The 22,445-nt window shown below is 46.9% G+C and overlaps 1 long non-coding RNA gene and 1 pseudogene across 1 annotated transcript; one reads left to right on the top strand and one right to left on the bottom strand.

Moving 5' to 3' along the window:
- LOC135529647 (zinc finger FYVE domain-containing protein 1-like) overlaps window positions 1-2,886 on the bottom strand; it is a 35,284-nt pseudogene extending 32,398 nt beyond the window's left edge.
- A 110-nt stretch (window positions 2,887-2,996) lies between these two features.
- On the top strand, window positions 2,997-4,648 carry LOC135529649 (uncharacterized). The gene is made up of 2 exons (XR_010453744.1): window positions 2,997-3,039; window positions 3,858-4,648. It is a non-coding gene; the product is annotated as an uncharacterized LOC135529649 (long non-coding RNA).
- The last annotated feature ends 17,797 nt before the right edge of the window (window positions 4,649-22,445 follow it).

Here is a 22,445-nt window from a genome sequence, read left to right as displayed (position 1 = left end):
ACAAGAGCCACGGTTTAGGTTTTCATCCAATAGTACCTTCACCTCTTGATAAGCCTGGCAATGCCAACCCTGTACCTGAGCCCAGTAGCTTGGTGTGGACGGTCTCGTGGAAGATAATAACAGCTGGTCCCAGAGTGGACAGAGGGACGTCCAGGCCACACCGGGCCGTAGTGGCCTTCAGCTCCCTGGTGAAGTGCTTCAGATAGGCGTCCGACGCGTCGCCTAGGAACTTGAACAGGTCGTCGTGGAGACGGTCGGCGTGGGTACGGTAGATGATGAGGTCGGAGACGGCTAGGACTTTGAGGAGCAGCCGGGTGCGCTGGCCCTGATTGGATCCTGGGTGGCCAATAGAGAGGAAGAGGCCGTGTTAGTAGATGCCTCCTGACTGGTTATTGCTCCCACCGTTATCTTTATTTGATATGATAGCAGATTAAATCGGTGTCAATTGCGTAAATAAAAATGTCACAGCTGCTGACATTTAGCAACATTCGTGTCATTGCCCCTCTCTCCTCCTCACCTGCCCCCAGCAGTCCCTCTGTGTCGATCACCACCACTCTGTGGATGGGATCCATGGCAGCCCAAACCCCCACGGTACATGACTCCTGGGTGGGGGACGTCTGGAACACCTCCCGCCCCAGGAAGAAGGTATGGTTCAGTGTGTGGGACTTCCCCTCCCCTGTGTTCCCGAAGATAGACACGACCTTGAGGAGTTCCTCAGGTCTACAGTCCAGCCGGCTCACAAAGGCTTCCTCATCCTTCAACTACAGGGGAAAGACAACAGAGCCTGGGGTGAGCTAGTTTAATCACCAACCGAGGTAATAGAGCACAGCGTACTTCTCATTTAGTGACCTACCTTTGACCCATAGACATATTGTCAAAGGTAGTGCACTATCATAGGTCTCTGATCAAAAAGTACTGCACTTTATAGGCAATACGGTGCTATTTGGGATGCAGCCTAGGTATTGTTAACCTGTATTTGCTTAGACTGCCTGCAGTCCGGGTCGATTTCTCCTTGGCCTTCCGTACAGGAAGCCTGTCCATTGTAGACTGGCTCATACAGACTGGCTTTCAGATCTAAAACGTCCCTAGGGGTTCGTGGCTACGGATACGTGGTTTCTATGGGTGTTGTTTCAATACCTGGATCGTAATATGTCTACATCCCAAATGGAACACTAATCTATAGTGGGTTCTGGTCAAAAGTAGTGCCCTATATAGGGAATAGGGCTCTGGTCTAAAGTAGTGCCCTATATAGGGAATAGGGCTCTGGTCTATAGTAGTACACTATATAGGGAATAGGGCCCTGGTCTATAGTAGTACCACTATATAGGGAATAGGGCCCTGGTCTATAGTAGTACACTATATAGGGAATAGGGCTCTGGTCTATAGTAGTACACTATATAGGGAATAGGGCTCTGGTCTATAGTAGTACCACTATATAGGGAATAGGGCCCTGGTCTATAGTAGTACCACTATATAGGGAGTAGGAAGCCATTTGAGATGTACCCCAGGTCATAACGATATAACTCACCTGCATCTCCTCCTTCGCATCCACCAGTAAGAAGCTGCGCACCTTCTCTAGTTTTGCCTTGAGGGCCTCCATCTCCCCTCCATCCCCAGCCTCCAGGCTACTATCCTGGACTTGACCGGGAGGAGGGTAGGGGGTCACGGGGTGCTTCCTCTTGTTTACCCCGCTATGGGTCCGCTTCTGGCAATCCAGACACAGGTTGATTTTACAGCCCTGGCAGCGCACCACCGCCCTCAGCCTGCCCCGTTCACCCCACACCCGCTGCTGTCGCCCTTACAAGAGTCACAGAATGGAACGTGTCCCGGGGCGATGCGGACACGGTCATGGTTCCTCATGCGTTCCTGACGATGGAGCTCCAGCTCGCAGCGGACGCACTGCAGGCTGCCGCACTCGTCGCATTCAAAGGCGGCCTCATCTGAGCCACCGCAGGCGTAGCTCTCCTGACACACCAGGATGGTGTTCATCCCTTTATCTACCGACGGACCTTGACCACTCATAATGATCGCTTCAGTATGCTACTGCTAACAAGTGCACCTTTCTGTCGATAACCTGAACCCGATTAGTCTAAAACTGCACTGCGAAACCAAACTGCTTGGAAATATGTTTATGACTATATTCTATAGTGTTAAAGATTTACATGTATTCTTCTCTAGCGTATTATGTGGTTGTTTTTTCTGGTAGAGGTGTCTCTTATATACACCCTCTTCTAACACTTAGCAGATGGACATGTAATATGAACTGTGAGAGGTCACTTTGACAAAGCCATATGTCATCAAAGTGCCTGTCAGTCAGCAAAACAATCACAACAACGACTTCCTACATACATGTCCAGACATGCAGCTCTCCTACAAGCCCCACATGCAAGTAATCGTTAGCTGTCAATCAGCAACAACATTGTAATTATCTTGCTACTGCTAGTTAGCCTACTGTACGGTTAGCTGTTGTTGTTGTTGTTGTTGGCGAAGCAAATTTGACAGCAGAAATAGGCAACGGTAACAGTGTCAAAACGTCAACAAATCCGCTTTATAACAAAAGATGACACTCGCGTATTTTTCAGTTACTCCACATCAACTCAAACGACCAAATTTCTCAAGCACTAAAACCATCAACAAAATCCTTCGTCGAAAAACAAAAAAAATGGACGACGGCTGTTCCCGTAACCTAAACCGTTGCTTCTACAGAGGAAAAACGCTATTATATTTTAATAGAAAACATGGCATCCAGCGCAACTTAATTCAGCACAAAGACACCGTTATTATGTATACATTCGTTATATAATTTCGCTGCCCGACAGCTAGATTTCATTCGATGTTGTTCCCAGTTTCATCAGCTCATCGGCTTGTTTTGATCCAGAGGTTAAAAGTTACACCGCGCATGGCATTCTGGGAAATGTAGTAATACCAGTAGAGTTGTTGCTTTGAATCGCTTTAATGTATCAATAACATGACTACATTCCCCAGTATGCAACTCAACTCACTATGCAACTCAATGTTTGTAGTTTGTTAGCTGGCTAGGTAAGTCAGAGGTTTTCAAATCGATATTGTCCAATAATCAATACTTAGTTAAAGGAAGTGCATGCCATTCCGGATCCATACAATATGTTCGTTTTAATATATATATATATTTTTTTCTGTCTGCACATTGTTAGCTAGCTAGTAATGTTATCTCACTGCTATCTGAAGACGTTACAGCTAGCCTACAGTAGTTTGGAAATGGTTAGATATCGCTCCAGCCGTAATTGATCTCTCTGGAGTGTCAAAGTCACTCGGGTTTTTTAGCAGGGAGTTCACAGTCAGCTCCACTAAAGTCTCCATAGGCAGAATGATGGCGTGCTGTTTGTCTATCTGCCTACACATATTCTGATTTACTGAGGTAAGGACACTAGGGCGGTGTCAGTCCCAAATGCCACCATATTCCCTGTACAGTGTACTACTTTGGACCAAAAAGAACTACACTGTATATGGAATAGGGCCATTTGGGACTCCTCCTCGATACCTACTGGCACGTGCATCAGTGGTCAACAATCCTGCTCTTGGAGATCTCCTGGGAGTGCAGGCTTTTGTTCTTGCCCGACACTAACAATCTGTTTCAACCAACTGCATCCGATGTTGTGTAGTTGAATCAGGTGTGTCAGTGCTGGGATAGAACAAAAGCCCACAACACCAGTAGCTCTCCAGAGCCACAGTTGGTGACCACTAAACTAGTTGACTCAGACGTATGCATAGAAATATATATGATACATGCTATATGTTAAATATGCCTAAATGTCTCTTACTGGTGTGACCTTGTACAGTTCAATTAGTTCAACATCAATTTCTCTACTTCATTCCAGAACACAGCCGTTCTCTCCAGTGTCATAATCATCTTCCTGGTCGGTATGATGGTTCACATCCACTTTGTGAAGGTGGACCATGTGACACTCATCATTGGTTCCCTGGGTGACCAGGTGTCTTCTAGCCACGCCTCCTGCACGGAATCCTACAGACTTCATAGAGATGGGCAAGATCAAAGACATTAGTAAATTAAAATGAAGCTATTGTGAGGTTCTGTGTTGTACACTATAGCCCGTTACCATATCATATGTGATGGAATATTATTTGCTGTTGGCTTGTGTGGGTGTATGTGTTATGCAACATAGCTGACTTGAGACATCGTTAACAGTTTCAGGGCCATGGGCCTTTCTCGTGATGGAAAAAATACAGAATAACATGAAGACAGGACCTGTGCAATGAGTTGTGGGGGCACATTCAGAACGTAGTGTTGCGAGAACAAACAGTCTTTTGTTAGAGAACAGGAGCCAGGTGTTGTGATAACTGTATTGAGTGTGTGAGCGCATATATATTCTACACAACTACAACGACTGACCGCTGAAGCGCTTAGGGGGCTGGGACCAGCTCGGGCGCTAACAATCAACGATAGGCTGGGTGAGTTTAAACCACGCCCAGTCTCTACTCTGACAGGCCGGCTCGGAAGCAGGAATGACTTCTGTCAGTATATTATAATATCTTTGTCAGGAACAAGTCAGTTCTCTGTTTGCCCTGCGAGGTGGGACAGAGAGCCTGTATATACTGAAATTGCATTTACCACTTATTGCTTAGCTAATAAAAAATACATAGCATACAATGGGTGACTCCGTGTCAGTAGATTCTAGCAAAGTCCTGATGGTGATGATGCTAAAGGAAGTGCATGTCATTCTGCTGATGGTGATGACCCTAAAGGAAGTGCATGTCATCCTGGTAATTTGGTAAACCACCTGGGTAAACCCCTGTCACTGACATCACTGCATACCAAGTCATGCAACATGTTTATAATATTTATTATGGTTATGTTATCAATTCTCAATGGAAAGAAACATGATGATGATACACCTGACTGAATATTTTGAGATGCTTTAAAACACACGCCAGGTTTTCGGTAATAGAAGAAACCTTTTAGGTCGGTCATCCAACTAAAATACGAGTCTCGTTACAGAATAGTTTATGAATGTAGGTCCTTACTTAAGAGCTACGTAATGTTATTATTTACTCAGATGCCTTAGATACCTGTCTCCATTTATTTTATTTTAATAATCAATCTACCTGAACAAAGTGTTTCCTGTGACCATGTCCTTATATACCGGTAATCATTTTAAGGATTTATTATTGAAACAATCTATTTAGAAATAGTTTTTAATTTATGCTTTAAAAAAATATATATCATTGTATATATTCTATTTGATGAGTTAATAGTGTTTATTATCATGTAATAAATTACCATCACTAGCTGCTATTCCTTCCATCGCCATTAGAGGACAGGACCTACCACCTTTGACTCAAACAGAACCACTTCCACCTCACACACAGGCAGATGATTGTAGGAAAACAAGAATTTGTTCTTAAACTGACTTGCCTAGTTAAATAAAGGTTAAAATATAAACATAAAAAAATATTATTATCTGACCAAGATGCAAAGTTCTATACTTTCTCATTCTCAAAATCAGATTTTAAATGTAACCCAAACCTGAATCAAAAGGCTTACCTTACGCCTAACACTTACCTTACGCCTAACACTTACCTAACGCCTAACACTTACCTTACGCCTAACACTTACCTAACACTTACCTTACGCCTAACACTTACCTTACGCCTAACACTTACCTTACGCCTAACACTTACCTAACGCCTAACACTTACCTTACGCCTAACACTTACCTAAAACTTACCTCACGCCTAACACTTACCTTACACCTAACACTTACCTAACACTTACCTTACGCCTAACACTTACCTAACACTTACCTTACGCCTAACACTTACCTTACGCCTCACACTTACCTTACGCCTCACACTTACCTTACGCCTAACACTTACCTTACGCCTAACACTTACCTAACACTTACCTTATGCCTAACACTTACCTTATGCCTAACACTTACCTAACACTTACCTTACGCCTAACACTTACCTTACGCCTAACACTTACCTAACACTTACCTTACGCCTAACACTTACCTTACGCCTAACACTTACCTTACACCTAACACTTACCTAACACATACCTTACGCCTAACACTTACCTTACGCCTAACACTTACCTTACGCCTAACACTTACCTAACACTTACCTAACGCCTAACACTTACCTAACGCCTAACACTTACCTTACGCCTAACACTTACCTAACACTTACCTAACGCCTAACACTTACCTTACACCTAACACTTACCTTACGCCTAACACTTACCTAACACTTACCTAACACTTACCTAACGCCTAACACTTACCTAACACTTACCTAACACTTACCTAACGCCTAACACTTACCTAACACTTACCTTACGCCTAACACTTACCTAACACTTACCTAACGCCTAACACTTACCTAACACTTACCTAACACTTACCTAACGCCTAACACTTACCTAACACTCACCTAACACTTACCTAACGCCTAACACTTACCTAACACTTACCTTATGCCTAACACTTACCTAACACTTACCTAACGCCTAACACTTACCTAACGCCTAACACTTACCTTACGCCTAACACTTACCTAACACTTACCTTACGCCTAACACTTACCTTACACCTCACACTTACCTTACGCCTAACACTTACCTTACACCTCACACTTACCTTATGCCTAACACTTACCTTACGCCTAACACTTACCTTACGCCTAACACTTACCTAACACTTACCTTACGCCTAACACTTACCTTACACCTAACACTTACCTAACACATACCTTACGCCTAACACTTACCTTACGCCTAACACTTACCTAACGCCTAACACTTACCTTACGCCTAACACTTACCTAACACTTACCTAACGCCTAACACTTACCTTACACTTACCTTACGCCTAACACTTACCTTACACCTAACACTTACCTAACACATACCTTACGCCTAACACTTACCTTACGCCTAACACTTACCTAACGCCTAACACTTACCTTACGCCTAACACTTACCTAACACTTACCTAACGCCTAACACTTACCTTACGCCTAACACTTACCTAACACTTACCTTACGCCTAACACTTACCTTACACCTCACACTTACCTTACGCCTAACACTTACCTTACACCTCACACTTACCTTATGCCTAACACTTACCTTACGCCTAACACTTACCTTACGCCTAACACTTACCTAACACTTACCTTACGCCTAACACTTACCTTACACCTAACACTTACCTAACACATACCTTACGCCTAACACTTACCTTACGCCTAACACTTACCTAACGCCTAACACTTACCTTACGCCTAACACTTACCTAACACTTACCTAACGCCTAACACTTACCTTACACTTACCTTACGCCTAACACTTACCTTACACCTAACACTTACCTAACACATACCTTACGCCTAACACTTACCTTACGCCTAACACTTACCTAACGCCTTGCACTTACCTTACGCCTAACACTTACCTTACACTTACCTTACACCCAACACTTACCTAACACATACCTTACGCCTAACACTTACCTTACGCCTAACACTTACCTTACACCTAACACTTACCTAACACATACCTTACGCCTAACACTTACCTTACGCCTAACACTTACCTTACGCCTAACACTTACCTAACGCCTAACACTTACCTTACGCCTAACACTTACCTAACACTTACCTTACGCCTAACACTTACCTAACACTTACCTTACGCCTAACACTTACCTTACACCTAACACTTACCTAACACATACCTTACGCCTAACACTTACCTTACGCCTAACACTTACCTAACGCCTAACACTTACCTTACGCCTAACACTTACCTAACACTTACCTAACGCCTAACACTTACCTTACACCTAACACTTACCTTTCGCCTCACACTTACCTTACGCCTAACACTTACCTTACGCCTAACACTTACCTTACGCCTAACACTTACCTTACGCCTCACACTTACCTTACGCCTAACACTTACCTTACGCCTCACACTTACCTTACGCCTAACACTTACCTAACACTTACCTTACGCCTCACACTTACCTTACGCCTAACACTTTCCTTACGCCTAACACTTACCTTACGCCTAACACTTACCTAACACTTACCTTACGCCGAACACTTACCTTACGCCTAACACTTACATAACACTTACCTTACGCCTAACACTTACCTTACGCCTAACACTTACCTTACGCCTAACACTTACCTTACGCCTAACACTTACCTTACGCCTAACACTTACCTTACGCCTAACACTTACCTAACACTTACCTTACGCCTAACACTTACCTTACGCCTAACACTTACCTTACGCCTAACACTTACCTAACACTTACCTTACGCCTAACACTTACCTAACACTTACCTTACGCCTAACACTTACCTAACGCCTAACACTTACCTAACACTTACCTTACGCCTAACACTTACCTAACACTTACCTTACTCCTAACACTTACCTTATGCCTAACTTACCTTATGCAGATGGTTTCGAAAAGGACAACACAAAAGGATAAGATCTGAACCCAGCTGATCCAGATGGACACTAGTGGGAACCTGGGCCTACAGCCACGGTATGCAGATGGTTTAGAAAAGGACAACACAAAAGGATAAGATCTGAACCCAGCTGATCCAGATGGACACTAGTGTGAACCTGGGCCTACAGCCACAGTATGCAGATGGTTTAGAAAAGGACAACACAAAAGGATAAGATCTGAACCCAGCTGATCCAGATGGACACTAGTGGGAACCTGGGCCTACAGCCACGGTATGCAGATGGTTTAGAAAAGGACAACACAAAAGGATAAGATCTGAACCCAGCTGATCCAGATGGACACTAGTGGGAACCTGGGCCTACAGCCACGGTATGCAGATGGTTTAGAAAAGGACAACACAAAAGGATAAGATCTGAACCCAGCTGATCCAGATGGACACTAGTGGGTCAGTCAGTGCAGCACAAATAAATAAATAAATAAAATTACACAATATGTGTGTTAGTACTTGCATAGTGCAGTACTCCGCTTATCTCCCACAGGGTATTCACTGGGGCGCGTCCCAAATGTCACCCAGGCTGGGAATAGGGTCCCATTTGGGATGCATTAAAAAGTTTCATAAGACGTATCCCCTCTGGCTCTGTTCTATAGCCAAAACCCTACCTACTTCATTGACATGACATAGCAGCACGATTAGCATCTCTATGGCTGTTAGCTGGAGATATGTTAACCTACTGTTGGTGTTTAACACAACAGAAACTGATAAGGATTTTAAAGAGGGTCAGAGAGGTTGGAACGCTCAATTAACAGAGTGAATGATTACCTAGTTCGTGGATAGAACTTGTTGAGGTGTGTTTGTGTCTACTATATGCATCATGCCTGTTTTCATACTAATTTAATCTAGTCTTTGTATTTTAATATAGACTTTGTGTTTTAATAGTCTTTGTAATTGAATATAGCCTTTGTAATTGAATATAGCCTTTGTCATTGAATATAGCCTTTGTAATTGAATCTAGCCTTTGTAATTGAATATAGCCGTTGTCATTGAATATAGCCTTTGTAATTGAATCTAGCCTTTAATTGAATCTAGCCTTTAATTGAATATAGCCTTTGTCATTGAATATAGCCTTGGTAATTGAATCTAGATTTTGTAATTGAATCTAGCCTTTGTAATTTAATCTAGCTTTTGTAATTGAATCTAGCAATTTTAGGCAATGACTCCAACACCATCATTTAGTTTGCAGACGACACAACAGTGGTAGGCCTGATCACCGACAACGACGAGACGGCCTATAGGGAGGTCAGAGACCTGGCCGGGTGGTGCCAGAATAACAACCTCTCCCTCAACGTAACCAAGACTAAGGAGATGATTGTGGACTACAGGAAAAGGAGGACCGAGCACGCCCCCATTCTCATCGACAGGGCTGTAGTGGAGCAGGTTGAGAGCTTCAAGTTCCTTGGTGTCCACACCAACAACAAACTAGAATGGTCCAAACACACCAAGACAGCTGTGATGAGGGCACGACAAAGCCTATTCCAACCTCAGGAAACTAAAAAGATTTGGCATGGGTCCTCAGATCCTCAAAAGGTTCTACAGCTGCACCATCGAGAGCATCCTGACCGGTTGCATCACTGCCTGGTACGGCAATTGCTCGTCCTCTGACCGCAAGGCACTACAGAGGGTAGTGCGTACGGCCCAGTACATCACTGGGGCTAAGCTGTCTGCCATCCAGGACCTCTATACCAGGTGGTGTCAGAGGAAGGCCCTAAAAATTGTCAAAGACCCCAGCCACCCCAGTCATAGACTGTTCTCTCTACTACCACATAGCAAGCTATACCGGAGTGCCAAGTCTCGGACCAAAAGGCTTCTCAACAGTTTTTACCCCCAACCCATAAGACTCCTGAACAGGTAATCAAATGGCTACCCGGACTATTTGCATTGTGTTCCACCCAACCCCTCTTTTACGCTGCTGCTACTCTCTGTTTATCATGTATGCATAGTCACTTCAGCTATACATGCACATACTACCTCAATTGGCCCGACCAACCAGTACTCCCGCACATTGGCTAACCGGGCTATCTGCATTGTGTCCCACCCACCACCCACCAACCCCTCCTTTACGCTACTGCTGCTCTCTGTTCATCATATATGCATAGTCACTTTAACCATATGTACATGTACATACTACCTCAATCAGCCTGACTAACCAGTGTCTGTATGTAGCCTCTCTACTGTATATAGCCTCTCTACTCTATATAGCCCCTCTACTGTATATAACCTCTCTACTGTATATAGCCTCACTACTGTATATAGCCCCTCTACTGTATATAGCCTCTCTACTGTATATAGCCCCTCTACTGTATATAGCCTCTCTACTGTATATAGCCCCTCTACTGTATATAGCCTCTCTACTGTATATAGCCCCTCTACTGTATATAGCCCCTCTACTGTATATAGCCTCTCTACTGTATATAGCCTCTCTACTGTATATAGCCCCTCTACTGTATATAGCCTCTCTACTGTATATAGCCCCTCTACTGTATATAGCCTCTCTACTGTATATAGCCCCTCTACTGTATATAGCCCCTCTACTGTATATAGCCTCTCTACTGTATATAGCCTCTCTACTCTATATAGCCCCTCTACTGTATATAACCTCTCTACTGTATATAGCCTCACTACTGTATATAGCCCCTCTACTGTATATAACCTCTTTACTGTATATAGCCTCTCTACTTTCTAGGTTAGCTAGCCAGCTATTGTCGTTCTTTCAACGTAACGTAACGTAATCAACACTGCTAGCTAGCCAGCTAGCCCCCGAATAGCAGCACTGTAGAAACTATTACACTCGACGGAACGACTTGATTAGTGTAGTGTCAACAACGCAGCCACTGCCAGCTAGCCTACAAAGTCAACAACGCAGCCACTGCCAGCTAGCCTACTCCAGCAGTACTGTATCATTTCAATCATTTTAGTCAATAAGATTCTTGCTACGAAACTTAACTTTCTGAACATTCGAGACGTGTAGTCCACTTGTCATTCCAATCTCCTTTGCATTAGCGTAGCCTCTTCTGTAGCCTGTCAACTATGTGTCTATCTATCCCTGTTCTCTCCTCTCTGCACAGACCATACAAACGCTCCACACCCCGCGTGGCCGCGGCCACCCTAATCTGGTGGTCCCAGCGCGCACGACCCACGTGGAGTTCCAGGTCTCCGGTAGCCTCTGGAACTGCCGATCTGCGGCCAACAAGGCAGAGTTCATCTCAGCCTATGCCTCCCTCCAGTCCCTCGACTTCTTGGCACTGACGGAAACATGGATCACCACAGATAACACTGCTACTCCTACTGCTCTCTCTTCGTCCGCCCACGTGTTCTCGCACACCCTGAGAGCTTCTGGTCAGCGGGGTGGTGGCACCGGGATCCTCATCTCTCCCAAGTGGTCATTCTCTCTTTCTCCCCTTACCCATCTGTCTATCGCCTCCTTTGAATTCCATGCTGTCACAGTTACCAGCCCTTTCAAGCTTAACATCCTTATCCTTTATCGCCCTCCAGGTTCCCTCGGAGAGTTCATCAATGAGCTTGATGCCTTGATAAGCTCCTTTCCTGAGGACGGCCCACCTCTCACAGTCCTGGGCGACTTTAACCTCCCCACGTCTACCTTTGACTCATTCCTCTCTGCCTCCTTCTTTCCACTCCTCTCCTCTTTTGACCTCACCCTCTCACCTTCCCCCCCTACTCACAAGGCAGGCAATACGCTCGACCTCATCTTTACTAGATGCTGTTCTTCCACTAACCTCATTGCAACTCCCCTCCAAGTCTCCGACCACTACCTTGTATCCTTTTCCCTCTCGCTCTCATCCAACACTTCCCACACTGCCCCTACTCGGATGGTATCGCGCCGTCCCAACCTTCGCTCTCTCTCCCCCGCTACTCTCTCCTCTTCCATCCTATCATCTCTTCCCTCTGCTCATACCTTCTCCAACCTATCTCCTGATTCTGCCTCCTCAACCCTCCTCTCTTCCCTTTCTGCATCCTTTGACTCTCTATGTCCCCTATCCTCCAGGCCGGCTCGGTCCTCCCCTCCCGCTCCGTGGCTCGACGACTCATTGCGAGCTCACAGAACAGTGCTCCGGGCAGCCGAGTGGAAATGGAGGAAAACTCGCCTCCCCTGCGGACCTGGCATCCTTTCACTCCCTCCTCTCTACATTTTCCTCCTCTGTCTCTGCTGCTAAAGCCACTTTCTACCACTCTAAATTCCAAGCATCTGCCTCTAACCCTAGGAAGCTCTTTGCCACCTTCTCCTCCCTCCTGAATCCTCCTCCCCCTCCCCCCTCCTCCCTCTCTGCAGATGACTTTGTCAACCATTTTGAAAAGAAGGTCGACGACATCCGATCCTTGTTTGCTAAGTCAAACGACACCGCTGGTTCTGCTCACACTGCCCTACCCTGTGCTCTGACCTCTTTCTCCCCTCTCTCTCCAGATGAAATCTCGCTTCTTGTGATGGCCGGCCGCCCAACAACCTGCCCGCTTGACCCTATCCCCTCCTCTCTTCTCCAGACCATTTCCGGAGACCTTCTCCCTTACCTCACCTCGCTCATCAACTCATCCCTGACCGCTGGCTACGTCCCTTCCGTCTTCAAGACAGCGAGAGTTGCACCCCTTCTGAAAAAACCTACACTCGATCCCTCCGATGTCAACAACTACAGACCAGTATCCCTTCTTTCTTTTCTCTCCAAAACTCTTGAACGTGCCGTCCTTGGCCAGCTCTCCCGCTATCTCTCTCAGAATGACCTTCTTGATCCAAATCAGTCAGGTTTCAAGACTAGTCATTCAACTGAGACTGCTCTTCTCTGTATCACGGAGGCGCTCCGCACTGCTAAAGCTAACTCTCTCTCCTCTGCTCTCATCCTTCTAGACCTATCGGCTGCCTTCGATACTGTGAACCATCAGATCCTCCTCTCCACCCTCTCCGAGTTGGGCATCTCCGGCGCGGCCCACGCTTGGATTGCGTCCTACCTGACAGGTCGCTCCTACCAGGTGGCGTGGCGAGAATCTGTCTCCTCGCCACGCGCTCTCACCACTGGTGTCCCCCAGGGCTCTGTTCTAGGCCCTCTCCTATTCTCGCTATACACCAAGTCACTTGGCTCTGTCATAACCTCACATGGTCTCTCCTATCATTGCTATGCAGACGACACACAATTAATCTTCTCCTTTCCCCTTCTGATGACCAGGTGGCGAATCGCATCTCTGCATGTCTGGCAGACATATCAGTGTGGATGACGGATCACCACCTCAAGCTGAACCTCGGCAAGACGGAGCTGCTCTTCCTCCCGGGGAAGGACTGCCCGTTCCATGATCTCGCCATCACGGTTGACAACTCCATTGTGTCCTCCTCCCAGAGCGCTAAGAACCTTGGCGTGATCCTGGACAACACCCTGTCGTTCTCAACTAACATCAAGGCGGTGGCCCGTTCCTGTAGGTTCATGCTCTACAACATCCGCAGAGTACGACCCTGCCTCACACAGGAAGCGGCGCAGGTCCTAATCCAGGCACTTGTCATCTCCCGTCTGGATTACTGCAACTCGCTGTTGGCTGGGCTCCCTGCCTGTGCCATTAAACCCCTACAACTCATCCAGAACGCCACAGCCCGTCTGGTGTTCAACCTTCCCAAGTTCTCTCACGTCACCCCGCTCCTCCGCTCTCTCCACTGGCTTCCAGTTGAAGCTCGCATCCGCTACAAGACCATGGTGCTTGCCTACGGAGCTGTGAGGGGAACGGCACCGCAGTACCTCCAGGCTCTGATCAGGCCCTACACCCAAACAAGGGCACTGCGTTCATCCACCTCTGGCCTGCTCGCCTCCCTACCTCTGAGGAAGTACAGTTCCCGCTCAGCCCAGTCAAAACTGTTCGCTGCTCTGGCCCCCAATGGTGGAACAAACTCCCTCACGACGCCAGGACAGCGGAGTCAATCACCACCTTCCGGAGACACCTGAAACCCCACCTCTTCAAGGAATACCTAGGATAGGATAAAGTAATCCTTCTCACCCCCCTTAAATGATCTAGATGCACTATTGTAAAGTGGCTGTTCCACTGGATGTCAGAAGGTGAATTCACCAATTTGTAAGTCGCTCTGGATAAGAGCGTCTGCTAAATGACTTAAATGTAAATGTAAATGTACTGTATATAGCCTCTCTACTGTATATAGCCTCTCTACTGTATATAGCCTCACTACTGTATATAGCCTGTCTTTTTACTGTTGTTTTATTTCTTTACTTACCTATTGTCACGTAATTTAATATAGCCTTTGTAATTTAATCTAGACCTTGTAATTGAATATATCCTGTGTAATTGAATATAGCCTTTGTAATTGAATATAGCCATTGTAATTGAATATAGCCATTGTAATTGAATACAACCTTTGTAATTGAATATAGTCTTTGTGTAACGATGTATGCTGAGAGGCAGGAAGTAAGTTCAGTGAGTGAATACATTTAATTAATAAATGAACAAAACAAGAAACACAAACAGCGCACCGACATGAAACAGGAACAATGACAACAAGAAACCAAAGGGAGTGACATATAAAGGGCAGGTAATCAAGGAGGTGATGGTGTCCAGGTGAGTGTCATTATGCGCGTACCACTGGTGACAGGTGTGCTCCCTAACGAGCAGTCTGGTGACCTAGAGAAAGGAGAGGGAGCACACGTGACACTTTGTAATTGATTATAGCCATTGTAAATTAATATAGCCTTTGCAATTTAATCTTTGTAATTACATTTTTGTAATTGAATCTAGCCTTTGTATTTGAATATAGCCATTGTCATTTCATCTAGCCTTTGTAATTGAATCTAGCCTTTTTAACGTAATCTAGCCTTTGTAATTGAATATATCCTTTGTAATTGAATATATCCTTTGTAATTGAATCTAGCCTTTAATTGAATATATCCTTTGTAATTGAATATATCCTTTGTAATTGAATATATCCTTTGTAATTGAATCTAGCCTTTTTAACGTAATCTAGCCTTTGTAATTGAATCTAGCCTTTGTAATTGAATATATCCTTTATCATTTAATCTAGCCTTTAATTGAATCCAGCCTTTGTAATTGAATCTAGCCTTTGTAATTGAATATATCCTTTGTCATTTAATCTCGCCTTTGTAATTGAATATATCATTTTTAATTTAATCTAGCCTTTGTAATTGAATATATACTTTTTAATTGAATCTAGCCTTTGTAATTAAATCCAGCCTTTGTAATTGAATCTATCCTTTTTAATTGAATCTAGCCTTTGTAATTGAATCTAGCCTTTTTAATTTAATCTAGCCTTTGGAATTGAATATGTCCTTTCTAAATTAATCTAGACTTTGTAATTAAATCTAACCTTTGTCATTTAATCTAGCCTTTGTAATTGAATCTAGCCTTTGTCTTTTAATGTAGCCTTTGTCATTTAATCTAGCCTTTGTAATTGAATCTAGCCTTTTTAACGTAATCTAGTCTTTGTAATTGAATATGTCCTTTCTAAATTAATCTAGACTTTGTAATTAAATCTAACCTTTGTAATTAAACCTAACCTTTGTAAATTAATCTAGCCTTTGTCATTTAATCTCGCCTTTGTAAATTAATCTAGCCTTTGTAATTGAATCTAGGCCAAGATAAAATTGCACTACTATAGACCAGAGCCCTATTCCCTATATAGTGCACTACTATAGACCAGAGCCCTGTTTCCTATATAGTGTACTACTATAGACCAGAGCCCTATTCCCTATATAGTGGTACTACTATAGACCATAGCCCTATTCCCTATATAGTGGCACTACTATAGACCAGAGCCCTATTCCCTATATAGTGGCACTACTATAGACCAGAGCCCTGTTCCCTATATAGTGCACTACTATAGACCAGAGCCCTATTCCCTATATAGTGGCACTACTATAGACCAGAGCCCTGTTCCCTATATAATGGTACTACTATAGACCAGAGTATCAGGCTGTAGAGAAAGACTGTAGAGTATCAGACTATAGAGTATCAGGCTATAGAGTATCAGGCTATAGAGTATCAGACTATAGAGTATCAGACTATAGAGTATCAGACTATAGAGTATCAGACTATAGAGTATCAGGCTATAGAGTATCAGACTATAGAGTATCAGACTATAGAGTATCAGGCTATAGAGTATCAGACTATAGAGTATCAGACTATAGAGTATCAGACTATAGAGTATCAGGCTATAGAGTATCAGACTATAGAGTATCAGGCTATAGAGTATCAGGCTATAGAGTATCAGACTATAGAGTATCAGACTATAGAGAAAGACTATAGAGTATCAGACTATAGAGTATCAGACTATAGAGTATCAGGCTATAGAGTATCAGGCTATAGAGTATCAGACTATAGAGTATCAGACTATAGAGTATCAGACTATAGAGTATCAGACTATAGAGTATCAGACTATAGAGTATCAGACTATATAGTATCAGACTATAGAGTATCAGACTATATAGTATCAGGCTATAGAGTATCAGACTATATAGTATCAGACTATAGAGTATCAGACTATATAGTATCAGGCTATAGAGTATCAGACTATAGAGTATCAGACTATAGAGTATCAGACTATAGAGTATCAGGCTATAGAGTATCAGACTATATAGTATCAGACTATAGAGTATCAGACTATATAGTATCAGACTATAGAGTATCAGACTATAGAATATCAGACTATAGAGTATCAGGCTATAGAGTATCAGGCTATAGAGTATCAGACTATAGAGTATCAGACTATATAGTATCAGACTATAGAGTATCAGGCTATAGAGTATCAGGCTATAGAGTATCAGGCTGTAGAGAAAGACGATACCTAGTCCGTTGTACAACTGAATACATTCAACTGAAATGTGTCTTCTGCATTTAACCAAACTCCTCTGAAATCAGAGAGGTGCGGAGGGGAACAGTGGGTGAACTGCCGTGTTCAGGGGAACAGTGGGTTAACTGCCTTGTTCAGGGGAACAGTGGGTTAACTGCCTTGTTCAGGGGAACAGTGGGTTAACTGCCTTGTTCAGGGGAACAGTGGGTTAACTGCCTTGCTCAGGAGCAGAACGACAGATTTTTACCTTGTCAACTCAGGGATTCGATCCAGCAACCTTTTGGTTACTGGCCCAATGCTCTAACAACCACTAGGCTACCTGCTCTAACCACTAAGCTTCCTGCTCTAACCACTAGGCTACCTGCTCTAACCACTAGGCTACCTGCTCTAACCACTAGGCTACCTGCTCTAACCACTAGGCTACCTGCTCTAACCACTACGCTACCTGCTCTAACCACTAGACTACCTGTCTCTAACCACTAGGCTACCTGCTCTAACCACTACGCTACCTGTCTCTAACCACTAGGCTACCTGCTCTAACCACTAGGCTACCTGCTCTAACCACTAGGCTACCTGCTCTAACCACTACGCTACCTGCTCTAACCACTAGACTACCTGCTCTAACCACTAGGCTACCTGCTCTAACCACTAGGCTACCTGCTCTAACCACTAGGCTACCTGCTCTAACCACTACGCTACCTGCCTCGACCACTAGGCTACCTGCTCTAACCACTACGCTACCTGCTCTAACCACTAGGCTACCTGCTCTAACCACTAGGCTACCTGCTCTAACCACTACGCTACCTGCTCTAACCACTAGGCTACCTGCTCTAACCACTACGCTACCTGCTCTAACCACTAGGCTACCTGCTCTAACCACTGCGCTACCTGCTCTAACCACTACGCTACCTGCTCTAACCACTAGGCTACCTGCTCTAACCACTAGGCTACCTGCTCTAACCACTAGGCTACCTGCCTCGACCACTAGGCTACCTGCTCTAACCACTAGGCTACCTGCTCTAACCACTAGGCTACCTGCTCTAACCACTACGCTACCTGCCTCGACCACTAGGCTACCTGCTCTAACCACTAGGCTACCTGCTCTAACCACTACGCTACCTGCTCTAACCACTAGGCTACCTGCTCTAACCACTACGCTACCTGCTCTAACCACTAGGCTACCGCAGCAGGCTGTAGAGAGGCAGCAGAGAGGCAGCAGGCTGTAGAGAGGCAGCAGGCTGTAGAGAGGCAGCAGGCTGTAGAGAGGCAGCAGGCTGTAGAGAGGCAGCAGGCTGTCGAGAGGCAGCAGGTTGTCGAGCGGCAGCAGGCTGTCGAGAGGCAGCAGGCTGTCGAGAGGCAGCAGTATTTAGAGAGGCAGCAGGCTATAGAGAGGCAGCAGGCTGTAGAGAAGCATGAGACTGTAGAGAAGCAGCAGAGAGACAGCAGGCTGTAGAGAGGCAGCAGATCGGCAGCAGGCTGTCGAGAAGCAGCAGAGAGGCAGCAGACTGTAGAGAGGCAGCAGGCTGTAGAGAGGCAGCAGGCTGTAGAGAAGCAGCAGACTGTAGAGAAGCAGCAGAGAGACAGCAGGCTGTAGAGAGGCAGCAGATAGGCAGCAGGCTGTAGAGAGGCAGCAGAGAGGCAGCACGCTGTAGAGAGGCAGCACGCTGTAGAGGCAGCAGGCTGTAGAGAGGCAGCAGGCTGTAGAGAGGCAGCGGGCTATAGAGAAGCAGCAGACTGTAGAGAAGCAGCAGAGAGACAGCAGGCTGTAGAGAGGCAGCAGATAGGCAGCAGGCTGTAGAGAGGCAGCAGAGCGGCAGCAGACTGTAGAGAGGCAGCAGGCTGTAGAGAGGCAGCAGGCTGTAGAGAGGCAGCAGGCTGCAGAGAAGCAGCAGGCTGTAGAGAAGCAGCAGAGAGGCAGCAGGCTGCAGAGAAGCAGCAGAGAGGCAGCAGGCTGTAGAGAAGCAGCAGAGAGGCAGCAGGCTGCAGAGAAGCAGCAGAGAGGCAGCAGGCTGTAGAGAAGCAGCAGAGAGGCAGCAGGCTGTAGAGAGGCAGCAGGCTGCAGAGAAGCAGCAGGCTGTAGAGAAGCAGCAGAGGCAGCAGGCTGCAGAGAAGCAGCAGAGAGGCAGCAGGCTGTAGAGAAGCAGCAGAGAGGCAGCAGGCTGTAGAGAAGCAGCAGATAGGCAGCAGGCTGTAGAGAAGCAGCAGGCTGTAGAGAGGCAGCAATTGCAGAGAAGCAGCAGAGGAACCAGGCTGTAGAGTGGCAGTAGGCTGTAGAGAGGCAGCAGGCTGTAGAGCGGCAGCAGACTGTAGAGAGGCAGCAGGCTGTAGAGAAGCAGCAGACTGTAGAGAGGCAGCAGGCTGCAGAGAGGCAGCAGACTGTATAGAGGCAGCAGACTGTATAGAGGCAGCAGACTGTATAGAGGCAGCAGGCTGTAGAGAAGCAGCAGAGAGGTAGCAGGCTGTAGAGACGCAGCAGGCTGTAGAGAGACAGCAGGCTGTAGAGAAGCAGCAGGCTGTAGAGAGGCAGCAGGCTGTAGAGAGGCAGCAGAGAGGTAGCAGGCTGTAGAGAGACAGCAGGCTGTAGAGAGGCAGCAGGCTGTAGAGAAGCAGCAGAGAGGCAGCAGGCTGTAGAGAAGTAGCAGAGAGGCAGCAGGCTGTAGAGAAGTAGCAGAGAGGCAGCAGGCTGTAGAGAAGCAGCAGAGAGGCAGCAGGCTGTTGAGAAGCAGCAGGCTGTAGAGAGGCAGCAGAGAGGCAGCAGGCTGTAGAGAAGTAGCAGAGAGGCAGCAGGCTGTAGAGAGGCAGCAGAGAGGCAGCAGACTGTAGAGAAGCAGCAGAGAGGCAGCAGGCTGTTGAGAAGCAGCAGGCTGTAGAGAAGCAGCAGAGATGCAGCAGGCTGTAGAGAGGCAGCAGGCTGTAGAGAGGCAGCAGGCTGTAGAGAAGCAGCAGAGAGGCAGCAGGCTGTAGAGAAGCTGTAGAGAGGCAGCAGGCTGTAGAGAAGCTGTAGAGAGGAACCAGGCTGTAGAGAAGCAGCAGGCTGTAGAGAAGCAGCAGAGAGGCAGCAGGCTGTGGAGAAGCTGTAGAGAGGCAGCAGACTGTAGAGAAGCTGTAGAGAGGCAGCAGACTGTAGAGAAGCAGCAGTCTGTAGAGAAGCAGCAGAGAGGCAGCATGCTGTAGAGAAGCAGCAGGCTGTAGAGATGCAGCAGGCTGTAGAGAAGCAGCAGAGAGGCAACAGGCTGTAGAGAAGCTGTAGAGAGGCAGCAGGCTGTAGAGAAGCAGCAGGCTGTAGAGAAGCAGCAGAGAGGCAGCAGGCTGTAGAGAAGCAGCAGGCTGTAGAGAAGCAGCAGGCTGTAGAGAAGCTGTAGAGAGGCAGCAGGCTGTAGAGAAGCAGCAGGCTGTAGAGAAGCAGCAGAGAGGCAGCAGGCTGTAGAGAAGCAGCAGGCTGTAGAGAGGCAGCAGGCTGTAGAAAAGCAGCAGAGAGGCAGCAGGCTGTAGAGAAGCTGTAGAGAGGCAGCAGGCTGTAGAGAAGCAGCAGAGAGGCAGCAGGCTGTAGAGAAGCAGCAGAGAGGCAGCAGGCTGTAGAGAAGCAGCAGGCTGTAGAGAGGCAGCAGGCTGTAGAGAGGCAGCAGGCTGTAGAGAGGCAGCAGGCTGTAGAGAGGCAGCAGGCTGTAGAGAGGCAGCAGGCTGTAGAGAGGCAGCAGGCTGCAGAGAGGCTGCAGAGAGGCAGCAGGCTGCAGAGAGGCAGCAGAGAGGCAGCAGGCTGCAGAGAGGCAGCAGGCTGTAGAGAAGCAGCAGAGAGGCAGCAGGCTGCAGAGAAGCAGCAGAGAGGCAGCAGGCTGTAGAGAAGTAGCAGGCTGTAGAGAGGCAGCAGGCTGTAGAGAGGCAGCAGACTGTAGAGAGGCAGCAGGCTGTAGAGAGGCAGCAGGCTGTAGAGAAGCAGCAGGCTGTAGAGAGGCAGCAGGCTGTAGAGAGGCAGCAGACTGTAGAGAGGCAGCAGACTGTAGAGAGGCAGCAGAGAGGTAGCAGGCTGTAGAGAGGCAGCAGACTGTAGAGAGGCAGCAGAGAGGTAGCAGGCTGTAGAGAGGCAGCAGACTGTAGAGAGGCAGCAGGCTGTAGAGAAGTAGCAGGCTGTAGAGAGGCAGCAGGCTGTAGAGAGGCAGCAGACTGTAGAGAGGCAGCAGGCTGTAGAGAAGCAGCAGGCTGTAGAGAGGCAGCAGGCTGTAGAGAGGCAGCAGACTGTAGAGAGGCAGCAGACTGTAGAGAGGCAGCAGAGAGGCAGCAGGCTGTAGAGAGGCAGCAGACTGTAGAGAGGCAGCAGACTGTAGAGAGGCAGCAGAGAGGTAGCAGGCTGTAGAGAGGCAGCAGACTGTAGAGAAGCAGCAGACTGTAGAGAGGCAGCAGACTGTAGAGAGGCAGCAGAGAGGTAGCAGGCTGTAGAGAGGCAGCAGGCTGTAGAGAAGCAGCAGGCTGTAGAGAGGCAGCAGGCTGTAGAGAGGCAGCAGGCTGTAGAGAGGCAGCAGGCTGTAGAGAGGCAGCAGAGAGGCAGCAGGCTGTAGAGAAGTAGCAGAGAGGCAGCAGGCTGTAGAGAAGCAGCAGAGAGGCAGCAGGCTGTAGAGAAGCAGCAGGCTGTAGAGAGACAGCAGGCTGTAGAGAAGCAGCAGGCTGTAGAGAGGCAGCAGGCTGTAGAGAGGCAGCAGACAGGCAGCAGGCTGTAGAGAAGTAGCAGAGAGGCAGCAGGCTGTAGAGAAGCAGCAGAGAGGCAGCAGGCTGTAGAGAAGCAGCAGGCTGTAGAGAGACAGCAGGCTGTAGAGAAGCAGCAGGCTGTAGAGAGGCAGCAGGCTGTAGAGAGGCAGCAGACAGGCAGCAGGCTGTAGAGAAGTAGCAGAGAGGCAGCAGGCTGTAGAGAAGCAGCAGAGAGGCAGCAGGCTGTAGAGAAGCAGCAGGCTGTAGAGAGACAGCAGGCTGTAGAGAAGCAGCAGGCTGTAGAGAAGCTGTAGAGAGGCAGCAGTCTGTAGAGAAGCAGCAGGCTGTAGAGAAGCAGCAGGCTGTAGAGAAGCTGTAGAGAGGCAGCAGTCTGTAGAGAAGCAGCAGGCTGTAGAGA

This window comes from Oncorhynchus masou, unplaced genomic scaffold (assembly GCF_036934945.1).
Source record: "Oncorhynchus masou masou isolate Uvic2021 unplaced genomic scaffold, UVic_Omas_1.1 unplaced_scaffold_1196, whole genome shotgun sequence".
Lineage (NCBI taxonomy): Eukaryota > Metazoa > Chordata > Actinopteri > Salmoniformes > Salmonidae > Oncorhynchus > Oncorhynchus masou.
The sequence above is the reverse complement of the archived record's forward strand: the minus strand, read 5'-3'. Positions and strand labels throughout refer to the sequence as shown.